At 42.1% G+C, this 20,690-nt stretch overlaps 1 pseudogene; it reads left to right on the top strand.

Moving 5' to 3' along the window:
- Positions 1-16,684, top strand: part of LOC105608805 (cytochrome P450 2B4-like) — a 29,384-nt pseudogene extending 12,700 nt beyond the window's left edge.
- Positions 16,685-20,690: the final 4,006 nt, after the last annotated feature.

The raw sequence follows: 20,690 nt of genomic DNA, 5'->3' as shown, positions 1-20,690 counted from the left end.
TGGCCTTGATTAGAGAAAAAAAGGTTCAAGAAAAAGAAGAGGAACATGGTGTTGGTAGGGAGATAAGAAGACTCAGAAATGGGGGAATTTCTGCAGGGGGAAATGTTAAGAATCGCCCATCTCCATCTCTAGGAGCGCTCTGATTCTGAGAGTGAGTTTCACCAGGAGCATCTCGTTAACACGGTGCTCTCACTGTTCTTTGCTGGTACAGAGACCTCCAGCTCCACACTCTGCTTTCGGTTTCTACTCCTTCTTAAGAACCCTGGTGTCTTAGGTGAGCTGGGCTTGTAGGAGGTGAGGGCGGGGGAGGAATGAGGGTCTCTAAGGCCATGCTGGGAGGCTGATAGGCTGAGACAGATAACTTCTGTCCTGAGCGATCTGGGGGAAAACAAAAAAAATCACCCCTAGAGGGCTTCCCTGGTAGCTCAGCTGGTAAAGAATCCTCCTGCAATGGGGGAGACCTGGGTTGGATCCCTGCATTGGGAAGATTCCCCTGGAGGAGGGCATCGCAACCCACTTCAATATTCTTGCCTGGAGAATCCCCATGGACAGAGGAGTCAGGTGGGCTATAGTCCATGGGACTGCAAGGAATCATATGTGACTGAGCAACTAAGCACAGCACACAGGCATTTGTAACTTGTAATAAAAGTTTGCTAGGGACAAAGCTCTTTGAAGTTGACAAAGTACTTTAGGATTTATTTTACAAAGAATTTTTCATGCAGGCAAGCACCCTCTGGTGTAGAAGGTGTTTGTACTTATGAAGTGTTTTGCAATCTGCCCTGAGTGATGATAAGGTGTCTTCTGGTTTTCAAAGAATGCTCCTGACGTAAAGCATTACCTTTTGCAGTGCATTTTGCTGTCTACTAAAGTACAGGATTCTTGCCAACTACTCTTTGAGGTGGACTAAGAACTTGACTTTTTAGTATATATTGCCAAATTACAACTAATTAAAAAGCACCTTCACTGGTTCTCATGTTGATGTCTGCAGATCAGACTTGGAGAAACTCTCACCTCATCAAACTCCATTGTTTCATAAGAATGAATTTAAGGCCAGCCTGAGGGAATGACTTATCTAAAATCACATAGCAAGTGAGTGAGACAAAAGGAGATGACACCAGTTTCAGCTACAATTCATTTTTAGTTGGAAAAGCAAAAAGCACCATTAAGTGTTGAATGAATTTCCACCCACCTGTCCTTACCCAACTTACCCCCTGTCATAACTCATAACTAGAGTAAAAATAACAGATAAGACTTCTTCACAAACAAGTTTCTAACTTTCTTTTTTGATGCTCTCATTGAGAGGAACGATAACCCAACATCTTAGAAAAGAATTTATAAGACCCTTTCATCAGTCTGCAGGTCATTTTCAGGTCACTTGGTTGAGTCCACTGTTATGGGCATTTGTTGACATACCCTCCTCCCACTTGAACTGTTCTCAGAGAAAGTCCAGGCAGAAATCGACAGAGTGATTGGTGCACACCGTCTCCCAGCTCTGGAAGATCGGGCAAAAATGCCTTATACAGATGCTGTCATCCACGAGATTCAGAGATTCAGTGACCTAGTCCCTGTTGGTGTCCCCCACTCTGTCATCAAGGACACTCACTTCCAAGGATATTACCTCCCTAAGGTGAGACCAGCAGGGTCACAAATCTTGATTGTAGGTGCTGTCTGCCTCCAATCCTATGGTTCATATCTGGTTGTTGGACTATGATAAGAATTTTCATTTCCAGATTTCTATGGAAGAGAAGAGATTTTACAAATATACTGAAGTCTTCTTTCTTTTGTTCAGTCATATTTATTACCTTTACAAGATATTAGGTTTGCTGGAGAAAATAGAATATATTTTTGAAGCTCGTTATACAGTAACGAGTTGGTTTTTAAAAATCTTTTAAAATCATTTCTTCTTAATGTTTATATGAATCCATGTGTTTATATATATCCATACACACAACAATTGGCTCATACTGTGAGAGTCAGTTTGCAACTGAGTGACCTTGTCTTTTTATGCATCTAACACAATTTGCAATTTGTGTGTGTGTATGTATGTGAGTGTGCCTTTATTTTTTAAATATAACAGTTTGCTGTGGATATATTGTTCAGGACAATGCCTATGGTTATAACTCATTTTTTGCAGTAGCTTATGTTGCTAAGTATAGGTGTACCTAGAGGTGATATCCACAGTTTTGAATCACCCAATGAACAGCACCCATCAGGTTATATTCTGGCCCCAGTCTTGGAGTCAGCTCTTTATAGGGCTCTGCTGAGTCAGATGTGAACCTTTTAGTTGATGGAACATAAAGTAGACCAAGGGGTCTTGGGGATGAGGGATCAGGGTGGTTGGTAAGGAAACCTGGAGGGATGGGACACTAGCAATCAAATGTGGGAGAATCATTTCAACATTCCTGCCACCAATTATAGAGCCACACAGTGGATGAAGCTCATTATCAGCTGTGGAGGCACATTAGTAGATTCAGCCACTCTTTGTTAATGGTCATTTGGGTCCAAGGTCAGAGAAACCCCAGTAAGATGGTACGTGCTGGGAGAGGACATTAGAGGGCAGACAGACTGAAACCACAATCACAGAAAAGTAACCAATCTAATCACATGGACCACAGCCTTGTCTAACTCAATGAAACTATGAGCCATGCAATCAAAGGCAACCCAAGATGGATGGTCATGGTGGAAAGTTCTGACAAAATGAGGACCACTGGAGAAGGGAATGGTAAACCACTTATTCTTGCCTTGAGAGCCCAATAAACAGTAAGAAAAGGCAAAAAGATAAACCACTGTAAGATGAATTCCCCAGGTCGGTTCAGTTCAGTTCAGTCACTCAGTCGTGCCCGACTCTTTGCGACCCCATGAATCGCAGCATGCCAGGCCTCCCTGTCCATCACCAACTCCCAGAGTTCACTCAAACTCACATCCATCGAGTCGGTGATGCCATCAAGCCATCTCATCCTCTGTTGTCCCCTTCTTCTCCTCCCCCCAATCCCTCCCAGCATCAGAGTCTTTTCCAATGAGTCAACTCTTCACATGAGGTGGCCAAAATACTGGAGATTCAGCTTTAGCATCATTCCTTCCAAAGAACACCCATGACTGATCTCCTTTAGAATGGACTGGTTGGATCTCCTTGCAGTCCAAGGGACTCTCAAGAGTCTTCTCCAACACCACAGTTCAAAAGCATCAAAAGTCTTCAGCGCTCAGCTTTCTTCGCAGTCCAACTCTCACATCCATACATGACCACAGGAAAAAACATAGCCTTGACTGTCGGAGTCCAGCTCCAGCAGCCAGGGAATCAACCTGAAGAGATGGGTGGTGTCGGCAAGAAATGACCCAGCCTCTCAATTTTCTTGGACTGCATAACTTTACTTCAAGCTTAAGATTCTTTTTATACTTTAACAAAAGCGTTAGGTCAGAGGTTTGACAGTTTCAATTTCCCCTCACCCAGATTTATTGTTTCCATAAATCACTGTTGCCCTTCAAACAGAGTTTCTGCTCCAGCAGTTCTCTCAGAATAGTGTTTACTTTAACTCATGATTACATTGTAACTTGTGCATAACACAAACCTCAGCTTATTTCTTATCTAAGTCCTGTTTGCCCCTAGTATCCTAAGCTTACTATTTCTTAAAAAGGGCTTCTAGCTATTAATATCTCTAAAGTTCCTAATCTTTATAAGCTATAGTAGAATATGCTAACATTACAACATTCCTTAAATCTTTAGCTTCTAACTATTTTAATTATTCCTAAACCCTAAATTCAGCAAACTCCTTTGCCATAAACACTTTCCTCACAAATAGGCTTCAGATAGCAATCCCTCCCATGGCCATAAGCTGCAGCCTACATGCTCACCCTGGAACACTCTTTTGTAAAAGTCCTTGAACAAATGTCAATGATTAACTTTATGAATTATTCTCTGAGCACAGCTGCAGAAGGCTTTGTGCCTTCTCATGCTCCTCTCAAGAACAATAAGCACCTTAATATTCTTTTCAGTCAACTCAGGTGAGGAAAGGAAAAAACAAGTCAGAATCACAAAGTCTAACTCCTTCATCCTGGGTCCGTGCCTGTGGGACAAAGAGAGGGAGTTGGGGCCATGCCTCCAATTTGTCAGTAATGCCTAACACAGCTCCCGACACTTGACTAGACGAATCTTGTTTGCAAAGTAATGTCTCTGCTTTTCAATATGCTATCTAGGTTGTTCATAACTTTCCTTCCAAGGAGTAAGTGTCTTTTAATTTCATGGCTGCAATCACCATCTGCAGTGATTTTGGAGCCCCAAAAATAAAGTCTGACACTGTTTCCGTTATTTCCCCATCTATTTGCCATGAAGTGATGGGACCAGATGCCATGATCTTAGTTTTCTGAATTTGAGCTTTAAGCCAACTTTTTCACTCTCCTCTTTCACTTTCCCCCTGGAGAAGGAAAATGGCAATCCACTCCAGCACTCTTGCCTGGAAAATTCCATGGACAGAGGAGCCTGATAGGCTACAGTCCATGGGGTCGCAAAGAGCTGGACATGCCTGAGCGACTCAGTCCTGTCCTGTCCTTTCACTTTCATCAAGAGGCTTTTTAGTTTCTCTTCACTTTCTGCCATAAGGGTGGTGTCATCTGCATATCTGAGGTTATTGATATTTCTCCCAGCAATCTTGATTCCAGCTTGTGCTTCTTCCAGCCCAGCGTTTCTCATGATGTACTCTGCATATAAGTTAAATAAGCAGGGTGGCAATATACAGCCTTGACGCCCTCCTTTTCCTATTTGGAACCAGCCTGTTGTTCCATGTTTAGGTGCCCAATATGCTACTAAAGATCAGTAGAGAAATAACTGCTAAAAGAAGGAAGAGACAAAGCCAAAGCAGAAACAACAACTAGTTATGGATGTGACTGGTGATGGAAGCAAGGTCCGATGTTGTAAAGAGCAATATTGCATCAGTTCAGTTCAGTTCAGTGGCTCAGTCATGTCTGACTCTTGCGACCCCATGAACCACAACACACCAGGCCTCCCTGTCCATCACCAACTCCAAGAGTCCAACCAAACCCATGTCCATTGAGTCAGTGATGCTATCCAACCATCTCATCCTCTGTCATCCCGTTCTCCTCCTGCTCTCAATCTTTGCCAGCATCAGGGTCTTTTACAATGAGTCAGCTCTTTGCATCAGATGGCCAAAGTATTGGAGTTTCAGCTTCAATGTCAGTCCTTCCAGTGAACTCCCAGGACTGATCTCCTTTAGGATGGACTGGTTGGATCTCAGAGTAAAAGGGACTCCCAAGAGTCTTCTCCAACACCACAGTTCAAAAGCATCAATTCTTCAGTGCTCAGCCTTCTTCACAGTCCAACTCTTACATCCATACATGACCACTGGAAAAACCATAGCCTTGACTAGATGGATCTTTGTTGGCAAAGTGATGTCTCTGCTTTTGAATATGCTGCCTAGGTTGGTCATAACGTTCCTTCCAAGGAGTAAGCGTCTTTTAATTTCATGGCTGCAATCACCATCTGCAGTGATTTTGGACCTCAGAAAAATAAAGTCTGACACTGTTTCCACTGTTTCCCCATATATTCACCATGAAGTGATGAGACCCGATGCCGTGATCTTAGTTTTCTGAAACATTTTCACTCTCCTCTTTCACTTTCATCAAGAGGCTTTTTAGTTCTTCTTAACTTTCTGCCATAAGGGTGTTGTCATCTGCATATCTGAGGTTATTGATATTTCTCCCAGCAATCTTGATTCCAGCTAGTGCTTCCTCCAGCCCAGCATTTCTCGTGATATACTCTGCATATACGTTAAATAAGCAGTGTGACAATATACAGCCTGACATACTGCTTTTCTTATTTGGAAGCAGTCTGTTGTTCCATGTCCAGTTCTAACTGCTGCCTCCTGACCTGCATATAGGTTTCTCAAGAGGCAGGTCACGTGGTCTGGTGTTCCCATCTGTTCCAGAATTTTCCAGTTTATTGTGATCCACACAGTCAAAGGCTTTGGCATAGTCAATAAAGCAGAAATAGATGTTTTTCTGGAACTCTCTTGCTTTTTCCATGATCCAGCGGATGTTGGCAATTTGATCTCTGGTTCCTCTGCCTTTTCTAAAACCAGTTTGAACATCTGGAAGTTCACGGTTCACGTATAGCCGAAGCCTGGCTTGGAGAATTTTGAGCATTACTTTACTAGTGTGTGAGTAGAGTGCAAATGTGCAGTAGTTTGAGCATTCTTTAGCATTGCCTTTTTTTGGGATTAGGATGAAAACTGACCTTTTCCAGTCCTGTGGCCACTGCTGAGTTTTTCAAATTTGCTGGCATATTGAGTGCAACAATTTCACAGCATCATCTTTCGGGATTTGAAATAGCTCTACTGGAATTCCATCACCTCCACTAGGAACCTGAAATGTTAGGTCCATGAATCAAGGCAAATTGGAAGTGATCAAACAGGAGATGGCAAAAGTGAATGTCAACATTTTAGGAATCAGCAAACTAAAATATACTGGAATGGGTGAATTTTATTCAGATGACCAATATATCTACTACTGTGGGCAAGAATCCCTTAGAAGAAATGGAGCAGCCATCACGGTCAACAAAAGGGCCCAAACTGCAGTACTTGGATGCAGTCTCAAAAACGACACAATGATCTCTGTTCGTTTCCAGTGCAAACTATTCAACATCACAGTAATCCAAGCCTATGCCCCAAACAGCAATGCTGAAGAAGCTGAAGTTGAACAGTTTTATAAAGACCTACAAGACCTTCTAAAACTAACACCCAAAAAAGATGTCTTTTTATTATGGAGAACTGGAATGCAAAAGCAGGAAATCAAGAAATACCTGGAGTAACAGGCAAATTTGTCTCTCGAGTGCAGAATGATACAGGGCAACGGCTCATAGAGTTTTGCCAAGAGAATGCACTGGTCATAGCAAACACTCTCTTCCAACAACACAAGAGAAGACTCTACACATGGACATCGCTAGATGGTCAACACTGAAATCAGATTGATTATATTCTTTGCCGTCAAAGATGGAGAAGCTTTATACAGTCAGCAAAAAGAAGACCGGGAGCTGACTGTTGTTCAGATCATGAACTCCTTATTGCCAAATTCAGACTTAAATTGAAGAAAGTAGGGAAAACCACTAAGCCATTCAGGTATTACCTAAATCAAATCCCTAATGATTACACAGTGGAAATGAGAAATAGATTTAAGTGACTGGATCTGGTTGACAAAGTCCCTGATGAACTATGGACGGAGGTTTGTGACATTGTATGGGAGACAGGAATCAGATCATCCCCAAGAAAAAGAAACGCAAAAAGGCAAAATGGGTATTGAAGAGGCCTTACAAAGAGTTGTGAAAAGGAGAGAAGCCAAAAGCAAAGGAGAAAAGGAAAGACATACCTATTTGAATGCAGAGTTCGAAAGAGTAACAAGGAGAGATAAGAAAGCCTCCCTCAGTGATCAGTGCAAAGAAATAGAGGAAAACAATAGAATGGGAAAGACTAGAGATCTCTTCAAGAAAATTAGAGATATCAAGGGAACATTTCATGCAAAGATGGGCTATATAAAGGACGGAAATGGTATGGACCTAACGGAAGCAGAAGATATTAAAAAGAGGTGGCAAGAATACACAGAGGAACCCTACAAAAAAGAGCTTCACAACCCAGATAATCATGATGGTGTGATCACTCCCTAAAGCCAGATAGCCTGGAATGTGAAGTCAAGTGGGCCTTAGAAAGCATCACTATGAACAAAGCTAGAGGAGGTGATGGAATTCCAGTTGAGCTATTTCAAATCGTAAAAGATGATGCTGTGAAAGTGCTGCACTCAATATGCCAGCAAATTTGGAAAATTCAGCAGTGGCCATAGGACTGGAAAAGGTCAGTTTTCATTCTAATCCCAAAGAAAGGCAATGCCAAGGAATGCTCACACTACTGCACAATTGCACTCATCTCACAGGCTAGTAAAGCAATTCTCAACATTCTCCAAGCCAGACTTCAACAATATGTGAACCGTGAACTTCCAGATGTTCAAGCTGTTTTTAGAAAAGGCAGAGGAACCAGAGATCAAATTGCCAACATCCTCTGGATCATGGAAAAAGCAAGAGAGTTCCAGAAAAACATCTATTTCTGCTTTATTGACTATGCCAAAGCCTTTGACTATGTGGATCACAATAAACTGTTGAAAATTCTTCAAGAGATGGGAATTCCAGACCACCTGACCTGCCTCTTGAGTAATCTGTATGCAGATTAGGAAGCAACAGTTAGAACTGGACATGGAACAACAGACTAGTTCCAAATAGGAAATGGAGTACATCAAGGCTGTATATTGTCACCCTGCTTATTTAACTTCTATGCAGAATACATCATGAGAAACGCTGGGGTGGAGGAAGCACAAGCTGGAGTCAAGATTGCTGGGAGAAATATCAATAACTTCAGTTATGCATATGACACCACCCTTATGGCAGAAAGTGAAGAAGAACTAAAAGCCTCTTGATGAAAGTGAAAGAGGAGAGTGAAAAATTGGCTTAAACCTCAACATTCAGAAAACGAAGATCATAGCATCAGGTCCCATCACTTCATGGCGAATAGATGGGGAAACAGTGGAAACAGTGGCTGACTTTATTTTTCTGGGCTCCAAAATCACTGTGGACGTTGACTGCAGAGATGAAATTAAAAGACGCTTGGTCCTTGGAAGAAAAGCTATGACCAACCTTCAGTTCAGTTCAGTTCAGTCGCTCAGTCGTGTCCGACTCTTTGCAACCCCATGAATCGCAGCATGCCAGGCCTCCCTGTCCATCACCAAGTCCTGGAGTTCACTCAGACTCGTGTCCATCGAGTCAGTGATGCCATCCAGCCATCCTATACTTGGTCGTCCCCTTCTTCTCCTGACTCCAATCCCTCCCAGCATCAAAGTCTTTTCCAATGAGTCAACTCTTCACATGAGGTGACCAAAGTACTGGAGTTTCAGCTTTAGCATCATTCCTTCCAAAGAAATCCCAGGGTTGATCTCCTTCAGAATGGACTCGTTGGATCTCCTTGCAGTCCAAGGGACTCTCAAGAGTCTTCTCCAACACCACAGTTCAAAAGCATCAATTCTTCAGTGCTCAGCATTCTTCACAGTCCAACTCTCACATCCATACATGACTACTGGAAAAACCATAGCCTTGACTAGATGGACCTTAGTCAGCAAAGTAATGTCTCTGCTTTTGAATATGCTATCTAGGTTGGTCATAACTTTTCTTCCAAGGAGTAAGCGTCTTTTAATTTCATGGCTGCAATCACCATCCGCAGTGATTTTGGGGCCCCCCAAAATAAAGTCTGACACTGTTTCCACTGTTTCCCCATCTATTTCCCATGGAGTGATGAGACCAGGTGCCATGATCTTCGTTTTCTGAATGTTGAGCTTTAAGCCAACTTTTTCACTCTCCTCTTTCACTTTCATCAAGAGGCTTTTTAGCTCCTCTTCACTTTCTGCCATAAGGGTGGTGTCATCTGCATATCTGAGGTTATTGATATTTCTCCCAGCAATCTTGACTCCAGCTTGTGTTTCTTCCAGTCCAGCGTTTCTCATGATGTACTCTGCATAGAAGTTAAATAAGCAGGGTAACAATATACAGCCTTGACATACTCTTTTTCCTATTTGGAACCAGTCTGTTGTTCCATGTCCAGTTCTAACTGTTGCTTCCTGGCCTGCATACAGATTTCTCAAGAGGCAGGTCAGGTGGTCTGGAATTCCCATCTCTTGAAGAATTTTCCACAGTTTATTGTGATCCACACAGTCAAAGGCTTTGGCATAATCAATAAAGCAGAAATAGATGTTTTTCTGGAACTCTCTTGCTTTTTCCATGATCCAGCGGATGTTGGCAATTTGATCTCTGGTTCCTCTGCCTTTTCTAAAACCAGCTTGAGCATCTGGAAGTTTACAGTTCACGTATTGCTAAAGCCTGGCTGGGAGAATTTTGAGCATTACTTTGCTAGTGTGTGAGATGAGTGCAATTGTGCGGTAGTTTGAGCATTCTTTGGCATTGCCTTTCTTTGGGATTGGAATGAAAACTGACCTTTTCCAGTCCTGAGGCCACTGCTGAGTTTTCCAAATTTGCTGGCATATTGAGTGCAACAATTTCACAGCATCATCTTTCAGGATTTGAAATAGCTCCACTGGAATTCCATCACCTCCACTAGCTTTGTTCATAGTGATGCTTTCTAAGGCCCACTTGACTTCACATTCCAAGATGTCTGTTTCTAGATGAGTGATCACACCATCGTGATTATCCAGATCGTGAAGATCCTTTTTGTACAGTTCTTCCGTGTATTCTTGCCACATCTTCTTAATATCTTCTGCTTCTGTTAGGTCGATACCATTTCTGTCCTTTATTGAGCCCATCTTTGCATGAAATGTTCCCTTGGTATCTCTAATTTTCTTGAAGAGATCTCTAGTCTTTCCCATTCTATTGTTTTCCGCTATTTCTTTGCATTGATTGCTGAAGAAGGCTTTCTTATCTCTCCTTGCTATTCTTTGGAACTCTGCATTCAGATGCTTACATCTTTCCTTTTCTCCTTGCCTTTTCGCTTCTCTTCTTTTCACAGCTATTTGTAAGGCTTCCACAGACAGCCATTTTGCTTTTTTGCATTTCTTTTCCATGGAGATGGTCTTGATCCCTGTCTCCTGTACAGTGTCATAAACCTCATGCCATAGTTCATCAGGCACTCCATTTATCAGATATAGGCCCTTAAATCTATTTCTCACTTCCACTGCATAATCATAAGGGATTTGATTTAGGTCATGACCAACCTAGGCAGCATATTAAAAAGCAGAGACATTACTTTGTCAACAAAGGTCCATCTGGTCAAAGCTACAGTTTTTCCAGTAGTTATGTATGCATGTGAGAGTAGGACTATAAAGAAAGCTGAGCACCAAAGAATTGATGCTTTTGAACCGTGGTGTTGAAGAAGAGTCTTGAGAGTCCCTTGGACTGCAAAGGCGATTCAACCAGTCCATCCTAAGGGAAATCAGTCCTGAGTGTTCATTGGAAGACTGATGTTGAAGCTGAAACTCTAATACTTTGGCCATCTGATGCTAAGAGGTGACTCGTTGGAAAAGACCCTGATGCTGGCAAAGATTGAGGGCGGAAGGAGAAGGGGACGACAGAAGATGAGATGGTTGAAAAGCATCACCAACTCAATAGAGGTGAGTTTGATTAAACTCTGGGGGTTGGTTATGGACAAGGAGGCCCTAATGTCCATGGGGTCACAGAGAGTCAGACACCACTGAGCGATTGAACTGATGAACTGACGATTCCACTTGTTTTTAACATCCTCTTAGGGCTTTACCGTGTACCCCAACCTGAGCTCTGCCCTCCATGACCCACGCCACTTTGAGAAGCCAAATGCCTTCTATCCTGGCCACTTCCTGGATGCACAGGGCAACTTCAAGAAGCCAGAAGTCTTCATCCCATTCTCCATGGGTAAATCATGCTCTTTCTTCCCCATGAAAATGCCTGCTCACTCACGCTCTGTGTGTGACTCTCTTTCTTGATCCAACTCCAAACACCAGGTGAACGTTTCTGGGAAAAAATGACAATTCTGAAGGATAGAGAAAGACATCTACAGAAACAAAGATAGTGTGAAGGGGAAAAGAAGAGATGAGGTACGATGGAAGAGGAAGATGGAGACTCAGTGATAGAGATAAAGTGACAGCACAGACACGCACTTGCACACTCAAAATAACAGACAAATAAGTGATCCATTACCAAGCACCTGTTATGTGCTGAAATCAGGGAAGGGCATTTTTCACATGTTCTCTGAAAATGAAAATAACCATCATTTTTCTACTTTATACAAAGCAAGAAAGAATAAAATTCAATTTGAAAATCACCTGTAACTTACCACTCAACCACACTTATTAATAACAGAGGATGTCCTTTTTGTAGCATGTATACAAACACAAAGGTTTAGATGGATAGATAGGTAGATAAATAGGTACATACATGGATACACAGATAGATACATAGACAATAGGTAAGAAAATGAAAGAATAGCAAAAAGAAAGGAAGATAAAAGAAGGAAGATTCAGTGATTTATTCCTTGTTTGTCAGTTGTTAATCCAAGCCATGGACTAGCGTGAGGTTCAGAAAGCACTTAAAGAACAGAGATTTAAGGAATATTCGTTCTTGGATTTGCATGTGTGTCCTGATCCAATCAGATTTCCCATGTGGTTCGGTGATAAGAAATCCACCTGCCAATGGAGGAGACACAGGTTCAATCCCTGGGTCAGGAATATCCCCTGGAGAAGGAAAGGGCAACTCACTCCAGTATTCTTGCCTGGGAAATCCCAAGGACAGAGGAGCCTGGTGGGCTACAGGCTATGGGGTCACAAAGAGTCAGACACGACTGAGCAACAATACAACAACCTAATTCAACCATCTATAAAATAATTCAACTTTTAGTTACTGACTTGAAGTTTATCATACCTAAAAAATTTCAATCTGAGTAGATATAAATCTGATTCATTTACTGATCTGTCTTTCTAGCTATATAATACTGCTTGACCATTTCTACCCAAGAAATATGTTTTAATATTTTACAATTGCTAGTCTCTCTGTATTACTCTTCTTCTATAGATAGTTTTATGGTTATTTTTTAATATATTTTGTTTTTCTTCCAAGTATGCTTTGGAATTATTATGTCAAAGTCTCAAAAACTCCCCCTGGAATTTTATTAAGATTAACCTGAATTTGTAGTTTACATTGAATAACTTTGACAGCTTTACAAATTCAAAAAACTTTGACAGCCCAGTCAAGAAGAAGGGCTTCCCAGGTGGCTCAGTGGTAAATAATATGCCTGCCAATGCAGGAGACATGGGTTCAATTCCTTGGTTGGGAAGATCCCCTGGAGGAAGAGATGGTAACCCACTCCAGTATTCTTGCCTGGGAAACTCCATGGACAGAAGAGCCTGGCAAGCTACAGTCCGTGGACTCACAAAAAGTTGGACAGGACTGAGCACACACACAGTCAAGAAGACAGCATTTCTTTGAATCACCTCTATATCAGTTGAATTTTTTTTTAAACTAGGTTTTGAATACTTCTAGCTAGATTTATTCCTAAGAAACACAAGAAGAGATTGTTGCTATTGCTGATAGAACCTCTTTGTCAGCTCAGGCTGCCATAATAAAAGGCTGTAGACTGGGTGGCTTACACAACAGAAACTCATCTCCTCATATTTCTGGAGGCTGGAGGTCTGCTCTCAGAGAGCCAGCATGGTCAAGTTCTCGTGGGGTCTGTCTTCCGGCTCACACACAGCCACCGTCTTGCTGTGACCTCACGCGGTAGAGTGAGGGCTCTGGTATCACTTCCTCTTCTTATAAGAACTCAATCCCTTGGAATTGTTTTTACCACATGAGAGCATTCTTTCTCCTTGCCTCCCTCCATTCCTTCCTTCCTTTCTTCCTCTTTAGTACCTTTTTCTTCTGATTATAAAGCTAATGTATTGTTGAAAGTTTAGAGAATACAAAACGGTATAATTTTTAAACAAACAAAAAAGAACACTATTCCCTCATGGAGGCCTAAGGAGCTTTTCTAATGAACTTATCTAAACCTTATGGGCTTCTCAGGTGGTGCTAGTGGTAAAGAACTTGCCTGCCAATGCAGGAGAGGTAAAAGACACAAATAGATTCGATCCTTGGGTTGGGAAGATCCCTAGGAGGAGGGCATGGCAACCCACTCCAGTATTCTTGCCTGGAGAATCCCATGGACAGAGGAGCCTGGCAGGCTACAGCCCATAGGTCGCAAACAGTCCAACACAACAGAAGTGACTTAGCAAACATGTATGCAAAGCTAATAACCAGACTTTACTGGTGGTCAAGTGGTTAAGACCCCGGACTACCACTGCAGCGGGCATGGATTCCATCCCTGGTCCGGGAGCTAAGATGTCACGTGCCGTGAGGGGTGGCCAAAAAGGAAAGATCAACCCAATTACTTTCTAAGATCCTTTCTCTAAATACCATTGCATTGGGAGTTAGGGGCTGCAACATGTAAATTCTGAAAGGACATGATTAAGTTCACAGCAATTTTTTGATGTAGTATTTTAAATTTTTAGAGTAGGTATATTAGAATAGGTATATCAAAAATCCACTGGTATTTTGAAATGTATATTTCTGTCAAAACCAGACAATTTCCTTATATTACTTTTACAACTAACCATTTTTCATTCTCTTGGGTTTTCCAAATAATTGGTGTTAGCATCTGCAAATGATGATATTTTGACTTTTTGTTTCTTGTGTTAAAGTCACATGTTTTCCCGAATATCATGAGCTAGCACCTCTGGAATCATGTGAAGTAATAGTAGTGACAGCAAAAGTAGTGACTTCTAACTTTAAGGAGAATATTTTTATTTTCTCTCTTAAGCTTAATGATGGCTATGATCTATTCCAGATATTTTATGGCTATTCTAACATATTTTGTTATTCAGTCAATAAGTCATGTCTGACTTTTTGTGACCCCATGAACTGCATCATGCCAGGCTTCCCTGTCCTTCACTATCTCCCAGAGTTTGCTCAAACTCATGTCCATTGAGTCAGTGATCCTACCATATATTTTCTCAATTCTATTCTCTTTTTTTGGCCACAACGCACATTTTGTGGGCTCTTAGATCTCTGACTGGGAATTGAACATGGGTCCTCTGCAGTGAAAATGCAGAGTACTAACCACTGGACTGCCAGAGAAGGTCCCAATATTTCTCAACTCTAAATGAAATTAAGGAAAGATCTTTTTAATCTCTATTTTACAACAAGCTTTTATTTTTTGACTGGACTGCCAGAGAAGGTCCCAATATTTCTCAACTCTAAATGAAATTAAGGAAAGATCTTTTTAATCTCTATTTTACAACAAGCTTTTATTTTTTGAAAAATTTGATCAGGATGTTATATTGAGTATTAATAATCTTTTCAGCTCCTGTCAAGATGATCAAATTGCTTTTCTCCTTTGATGTCTGAGTGTTGACTCATTCTCTGTCTTGTAGAATTGGAAAAAGAGAGGCTCAGGGTTCAGGGGACTTGCCCAAGCCCCTGTATAGAGTCATGATCTACGGAGGTCAGGGCAGGGCTAAGGTGTGATAAACTCTCTGAACATTTCAGCAACTTAGAGCCAAAAGATTGTTTTCCTGATCATGCAACATGCCCATCCCAGACCATCACAGTCATGTAGAAAAGGGAGTTAACGGGGATTCTATCCTGAAACATGAAGACACAGGGAAAACAGCGTGACACGCATAAGTTTAGCCCTCACTTCACGGGACTAAGAAAACCCCATCCAAGTTCAATGTTTCTGAGATATTATACACCCAGAGATGATCTATGAATACTTATGAAGCATAGTGAACTTAGCCACACACACAAGGCAGCTCTCTGGGCTCCTTTCCTTCCCATGAGACTGCAGGTCAATAGGATATAGTGGAAACTCTAGCCCAGCCCAGGGACACGCTGGCCTCACCCTTGGTTATTCCAGTGGACACAGCCTGTGCTGAAGTCAGTGGATACTCAGGGCTCCACCTCGATGGGACAGTTTGTGGTGGTCAACTTCATCGTGCAGGAAGATATGAGTAGGTGTTATAAGAGTCAGAAAAATGGGGGCGAAGGTGGACAGAGTGCTATTCAAGTCTTTATAAGCATTAAGTGGGCATGGCCAGTCAGAACCTCCACAGGTTGGGGCGTGGGGATTGGGTCTGGGAGGCTGGCTTTGTTGGCTGCTGATCGTGGGCAGGACCAGGGGGCTGGGAGGAGGGTCAAGGTGGCCAGAACAGCGCAGACACTGAGAGGTTTAGAGCAAATGATCAGATGTAGGTCAATATTTGATCAGCCAGGTGCCCGCCTGCTCCAGGACAGGCCAGAAGTTTCAGCTCCCCTGAATCCCTCTCTCATGGTCCTCATCCCTAGAGCATACTGCCACAGATTTCTCCAGCGTTTTCACATTTTTTTTCTCATAAATTGGCTTAGTTGACAGTATACTTAACCAGAGACACACCAGGAGGGACAGAGGAGGGCACTGTACTGGATAATCCCAGAGGAGGCAGAACTGAAATATAACTGAGATAGAAATGTGCGAACACAGCTCACTCTATGTCCGCCCCCACTCTCAGCCCCTACTAATGTTGTTGGTGTTGTTGGTACTGAGGACAAGAATAGGATCAGAACACCTCGCATGTAAATCTATGTAAATGAACATGCAAATATCCTGGGGTTTCGGGGAGTGGGGCAACCAAGTGTTCTCAAGTTCAGCTTCATGTTGATAAACTTTTACTTTTTGCTTATCACCATCTACTTTGCACACTCCTGCCCTCCTCCTTCTTTAAGTTGAAATAGCTTATTCAGCCCTCAACTTCTGTGCTGTGTGACTCCAAAATAGCTCCCTTAACCTCTCTGATCTTATCCTCCAATGATACTCCCTCCCTTACACCCTCAGGAAAACGCCTCTGTCTGGGTGAGAGCTTGGCCCCCTCAGAGCTCTTCCTCTTCTTGACCACTCTGCTGCAGAACTTCTCTTTGGGGTCTCCCAAGGCCCCTGAAGACATCGACCTCATGCCCAGGGAGAACGGGCTGGGGAGACCACCCCCTTTGTTCCAGGTCCGCTTCCTACCCCGCAGAGGAGGGGGAGGGCAAGAAGAAGCACAGATGTCCTCTGAGTCCTTGCATCCAGCCCCTGCCTCTGTCCAGAATTAACATGTGCAGGCTCCACCCTGCTCACTTTCTCCTGTGGAAAGTCCCTTTTGTGGTCTCTCTATCCATCCTGCTGTAGTCGCCACTTATCGCTAGATGGCCTGCACTGTTGACTGAGGATATTTCAGGGTCAAGAAATATGGGCTGGACTTCCCTGGTGGTCCAGTGGTAAAAAATCCACCTACCAGTGCAGAGGACATAGATTCAGTTCCTGATTTGGAAAGATTCCACATGCCACGAGGCAACTGGGCCTGTGTGTCACAAGTGCTGAAGCCCTTGCTCTAGAGCCTGTGCTCCGCAACAAGAGAGGCCACCTCAATGAGAAACTCGAGCAATGCAATTAGAGAGTAGTCTCCAATTGCCACAACTAAAGAGAAAGCCCACATGCTGCAACAAAGATCCAAGTGCAGCCAAAAACAAACAAATATAAAATTTTCTAAAAAAGAATTACCTTCAATAACTTAGTGTTACCACCATCCCTAGAACAGTTAGGGTAACTAAGGCCCCAGAGAAGGGCAAGATTTAGAGCCAAGCTTACCCAGAACAGCAGCATCAGCACCAGATCTCCTGCCTCCCTTCCCTTGTCTCCATCTACTCTGCATACCCCTGCCCTCCTCCTCCGTTGAATTAAAATGACTAATTCCGCCCTCAACTTCTGCACTGCATAACTCCAAAATAGCTCTTTTACCTCTCTGATCTTATCCTCCAAAATCAGTGAAACCAAAATAAAGTTCTGTTCTTTCTGGACAAAGGCTATCTGTGCTGCCTCTCTCTCTCTCTCTTTTTAGGTAAAATTTGCATATTGTAACATTAACCACAGCTATTTTAAGGTGTACATTTCAATGGCACTTAGTCCAATCATAATGTTGTGTAAGGATCAATTCCATCTATTTCAAAACATTTTCATCATCCCATAACAAAACTCCATCCTGCTAAAATACGTCAGTCTCCAGTTCGCTCCTCCCACTGACCCCCAACAACCGTTAGTGTGCTTTTTTTTCACATGAATTTACCTATTCTGGAAATTTCAAATAAATAGCATCATACAGTAAGTGATTGTCTCTGGGTCTTTCATTTAGCTTAATGTTATCAGGATTGAACCATATTGTAGCAGGTATCAGTACATCATTCATTTTATGGCCAAATAGTATTCCATTGTGTGGAAACACCATACAATGTGTATTTTCTGTATTCATTCATCAGTTTATTGACATGTGGGTTGCGTCCACCTTTTGGGTGTTGTAAATGGAGCTGCTAGGAACATTCGAGAACAGGGATGCCCTATTTTTGTTTTACTCTCTATCAGGGTAATGGAAGGAAGGTGTTCTTCACCTTTCAATCTCTTCCCTTTTGGTTTGATGATTTTCTTTTGGGTTGTGCTTATATTCCTTTCTTTCTAGGTTTTTTTTTTTTTGTATCTAATATAGACTTTTAATTTATTGTTATCATGGAGTTCCTATATGTTGACATATCTATATATACTTATTTCAAACTGATAATTAAGTTTATTTATATTTACATTTAAAAAATGACTTAAATGTTTATATTTAAGTCATTTACGTCCTTTTGCAGTCTAAAAAGTCTACCTTTTTTACTCCCTTTCTTCACATTTTACATTTTTCATGCCATATTTTTACATCTTGATATCTATCTCTTAACTCTTTATTGTAGTTAGAGTTAGTTTTACAGGTTTTGTCTTCTAACCTTTTTATAATACTAGCTTACTTAAGTGGTTGATCCACAGCTTTTACTAGTCAGATTTTTTTCCTTCCTTTTAAATTCTTACTTCCTATAAAAAGTTACTCTGTTGTAACCTTTTCTTTTTCACTTAAGACCCTTTAATGCTTCTTGTAAGTTCAGTTTAGTATTGATGAACTCTTCCTTTTTTGCTTGTCTGCAACACTCTTTATCTCTCCTTCAACTCTGAGTGATACCTTACTGGGCAGAGTATCCTAGGCTGCAGTGTTTTCCCTTCAGCACTTTGACCATAGCACATCATTTCCTTCTGGCCTGCAAAAAATCTGCAGAAAAATCAACTGATAGTCTTAAAGTCTCTTGTGACTTTTTGTTCTTCTCTTTCTGCCTTGAAAATTCTTTAATTTTGCCATTTTAACTATGATACATCTTGGTGTGGATTTCTTTGGGTTCATCTTCTTTGGGACTCTCCATGCTTCCTGTACTTGGAAATCTGTTTCCTTCCTCAGCTTCTGGAAGTTTTCCACTACAATGCTATCAAAGACATTCTACCCCTTTCTCTCTCTCTTCTCCTTATGGGACCTCTATTATGTGAATGTTAGTATGCTTGATGTCCCAGAGCTATCTTAAACTATCCTCTTTTTAAAAATTTTGTTTTTCTTATTGCTGTCCTGATTGGATGCTTTCCATTATTCTATCTTCCAGATAGCTTCTGCATTCTTCCATATAACCTAGTGCTGTGATTGGGAGTAAGCAACCCAACCATGCATGCTCTTTAAGAGCAAAGTCTTATAGCCCTCTGGTGAGCCCTGCCGGTTTTCAAACCAGCTAAGGGGACTTGTCTTCCCTGTGTTGGACCCCAGGGCTGGGGTGCCCTTACTTCCCCTACAGATAGAATATATTTCCCATGCTACAGATGTCCAGCTTGGACATATGACTTACTTTGGCCAATGGAATACAAGCAGAAGTGTTGAGTGTTATCACAGTGAAAGCTGTAAGAGCCATTGCATAGTCTGCCATCATCCCTCTTTTAACTCTGTTGCTAGACAAGCAAAATCCCCAATAGAGCCTGTCTCTTCCGCTGAGTCCCCAAATGAAGAAGACGTGCAGTAGAATCTCTTGTTGACTTCCCATAAAAATAAATGCGACCAAGAAATATGCTTAGCTCTTGTAGGCAATTGAGATTCTGGGATTGTTTGTTCAGTCAGTCAGTCAGTCAGTCAGTCACTCAGTCGTGTCCGACTCTTTGCCACCCCATGAATCGCAGCACACCAGGCCTCCCTGTCCATCACCAACTCCCGGAGTCTACTCAAACTCATGCCCATAGAGTCAGTGATACCATCCAGCCATCTCATCCTCTGTCGTCCCCTTCTCCTCCTGCCCTCAATCCCTCCTAGCATCAGGGTCTTTTCAAATGAGTCAACTCTTCGCCAAGGCGGCCAAAGTATTGGAGTTTCAGCTTTAGCATTAGTCCTTCCAATGAACACCCAGGACTGATCTCCTTTAGGATGGACTGGTTGGATCTCCTTGCAGTCCAAGGGACTCTCAAAGAGTCTTCTTCAACAACACAGTTCAAAAGCATCAATTCTTCAAAGCTCAGCTTTCTTCACAGTCCAACTCTCACATCCATACATGACCACTGGAAAAACCATAGCCTTGACTAGACAGACCTTTGTTGGCAAAGTAATGTCTCTGCTTTTTAATATGCTATCTAGGTTGGTCATAACTTTCCTTCCAAGGAGTAAACATCTTTTAATTTCATGGCTGCAATCACCATCCACAGTGATTTTGGAGCCCCAAAAGATAAAGTTTGACACCTTTTCTCCATCTATTTCCCATGAAGTGATGGGACCAGATGCCATGATCTTATTTTTCTGAATGTTGAGCTTTAAGTCAACTTTTTCACTCTCCTCTTTCACTTTCATCAAGAGGCTTTTTAGTTCCTCTTCACTTTCTGCCATAAGGGTGGTGTCATCTGCATATCTGAGGTTATTGAGATTTCTCCCGGCAATCTTGATTCCAGCTTGTGCTTCTTCCAGCCCAGTGTTTCTCATGATGTACTCAGCACTTCCCTGGTGGCTCAGATGGTTAAGCACCTGTCTACAATGTGGGAGATCTGGGTTCGATCCCTGGGTCAGGAAGATCCCCTGGAGAAGGAAATGTCAATCCACTCCAGTACTATTGCCTGGAAAATCCCATGGATAGAAGAGCCTGGAAGGCTACAGCCCATGGGGTTGCAAAGAGTCGGACACGACTGAGTGACTTTAACTTACCTTACCTTACCTTACCTTACCTTACTCTGCATATAAGTTAA

The sequence above is a fragment of the Ovis aries genome, chromosome 14 (genome assembly GCF_016772045.2).
Source record: "Ovis aries strain OAR_USU_Benz2616 breed Rambouillet chromosome 14, ARS-UI_Ramb_v3.0, whole genome shotgun sequence".
NCBI classification, from domain to species: domain Eukaryota; kingdom Metazoa; phylum Chordata; class Mammalia; order Artiodactyla; family Bovidae; genus Ovis; species Ovis aries.
The sequence above is the reverse complement of the archived record's forward strand: the minus strand, read 5'-3'. Positions and strand labels throughout refer to the sequence as shown.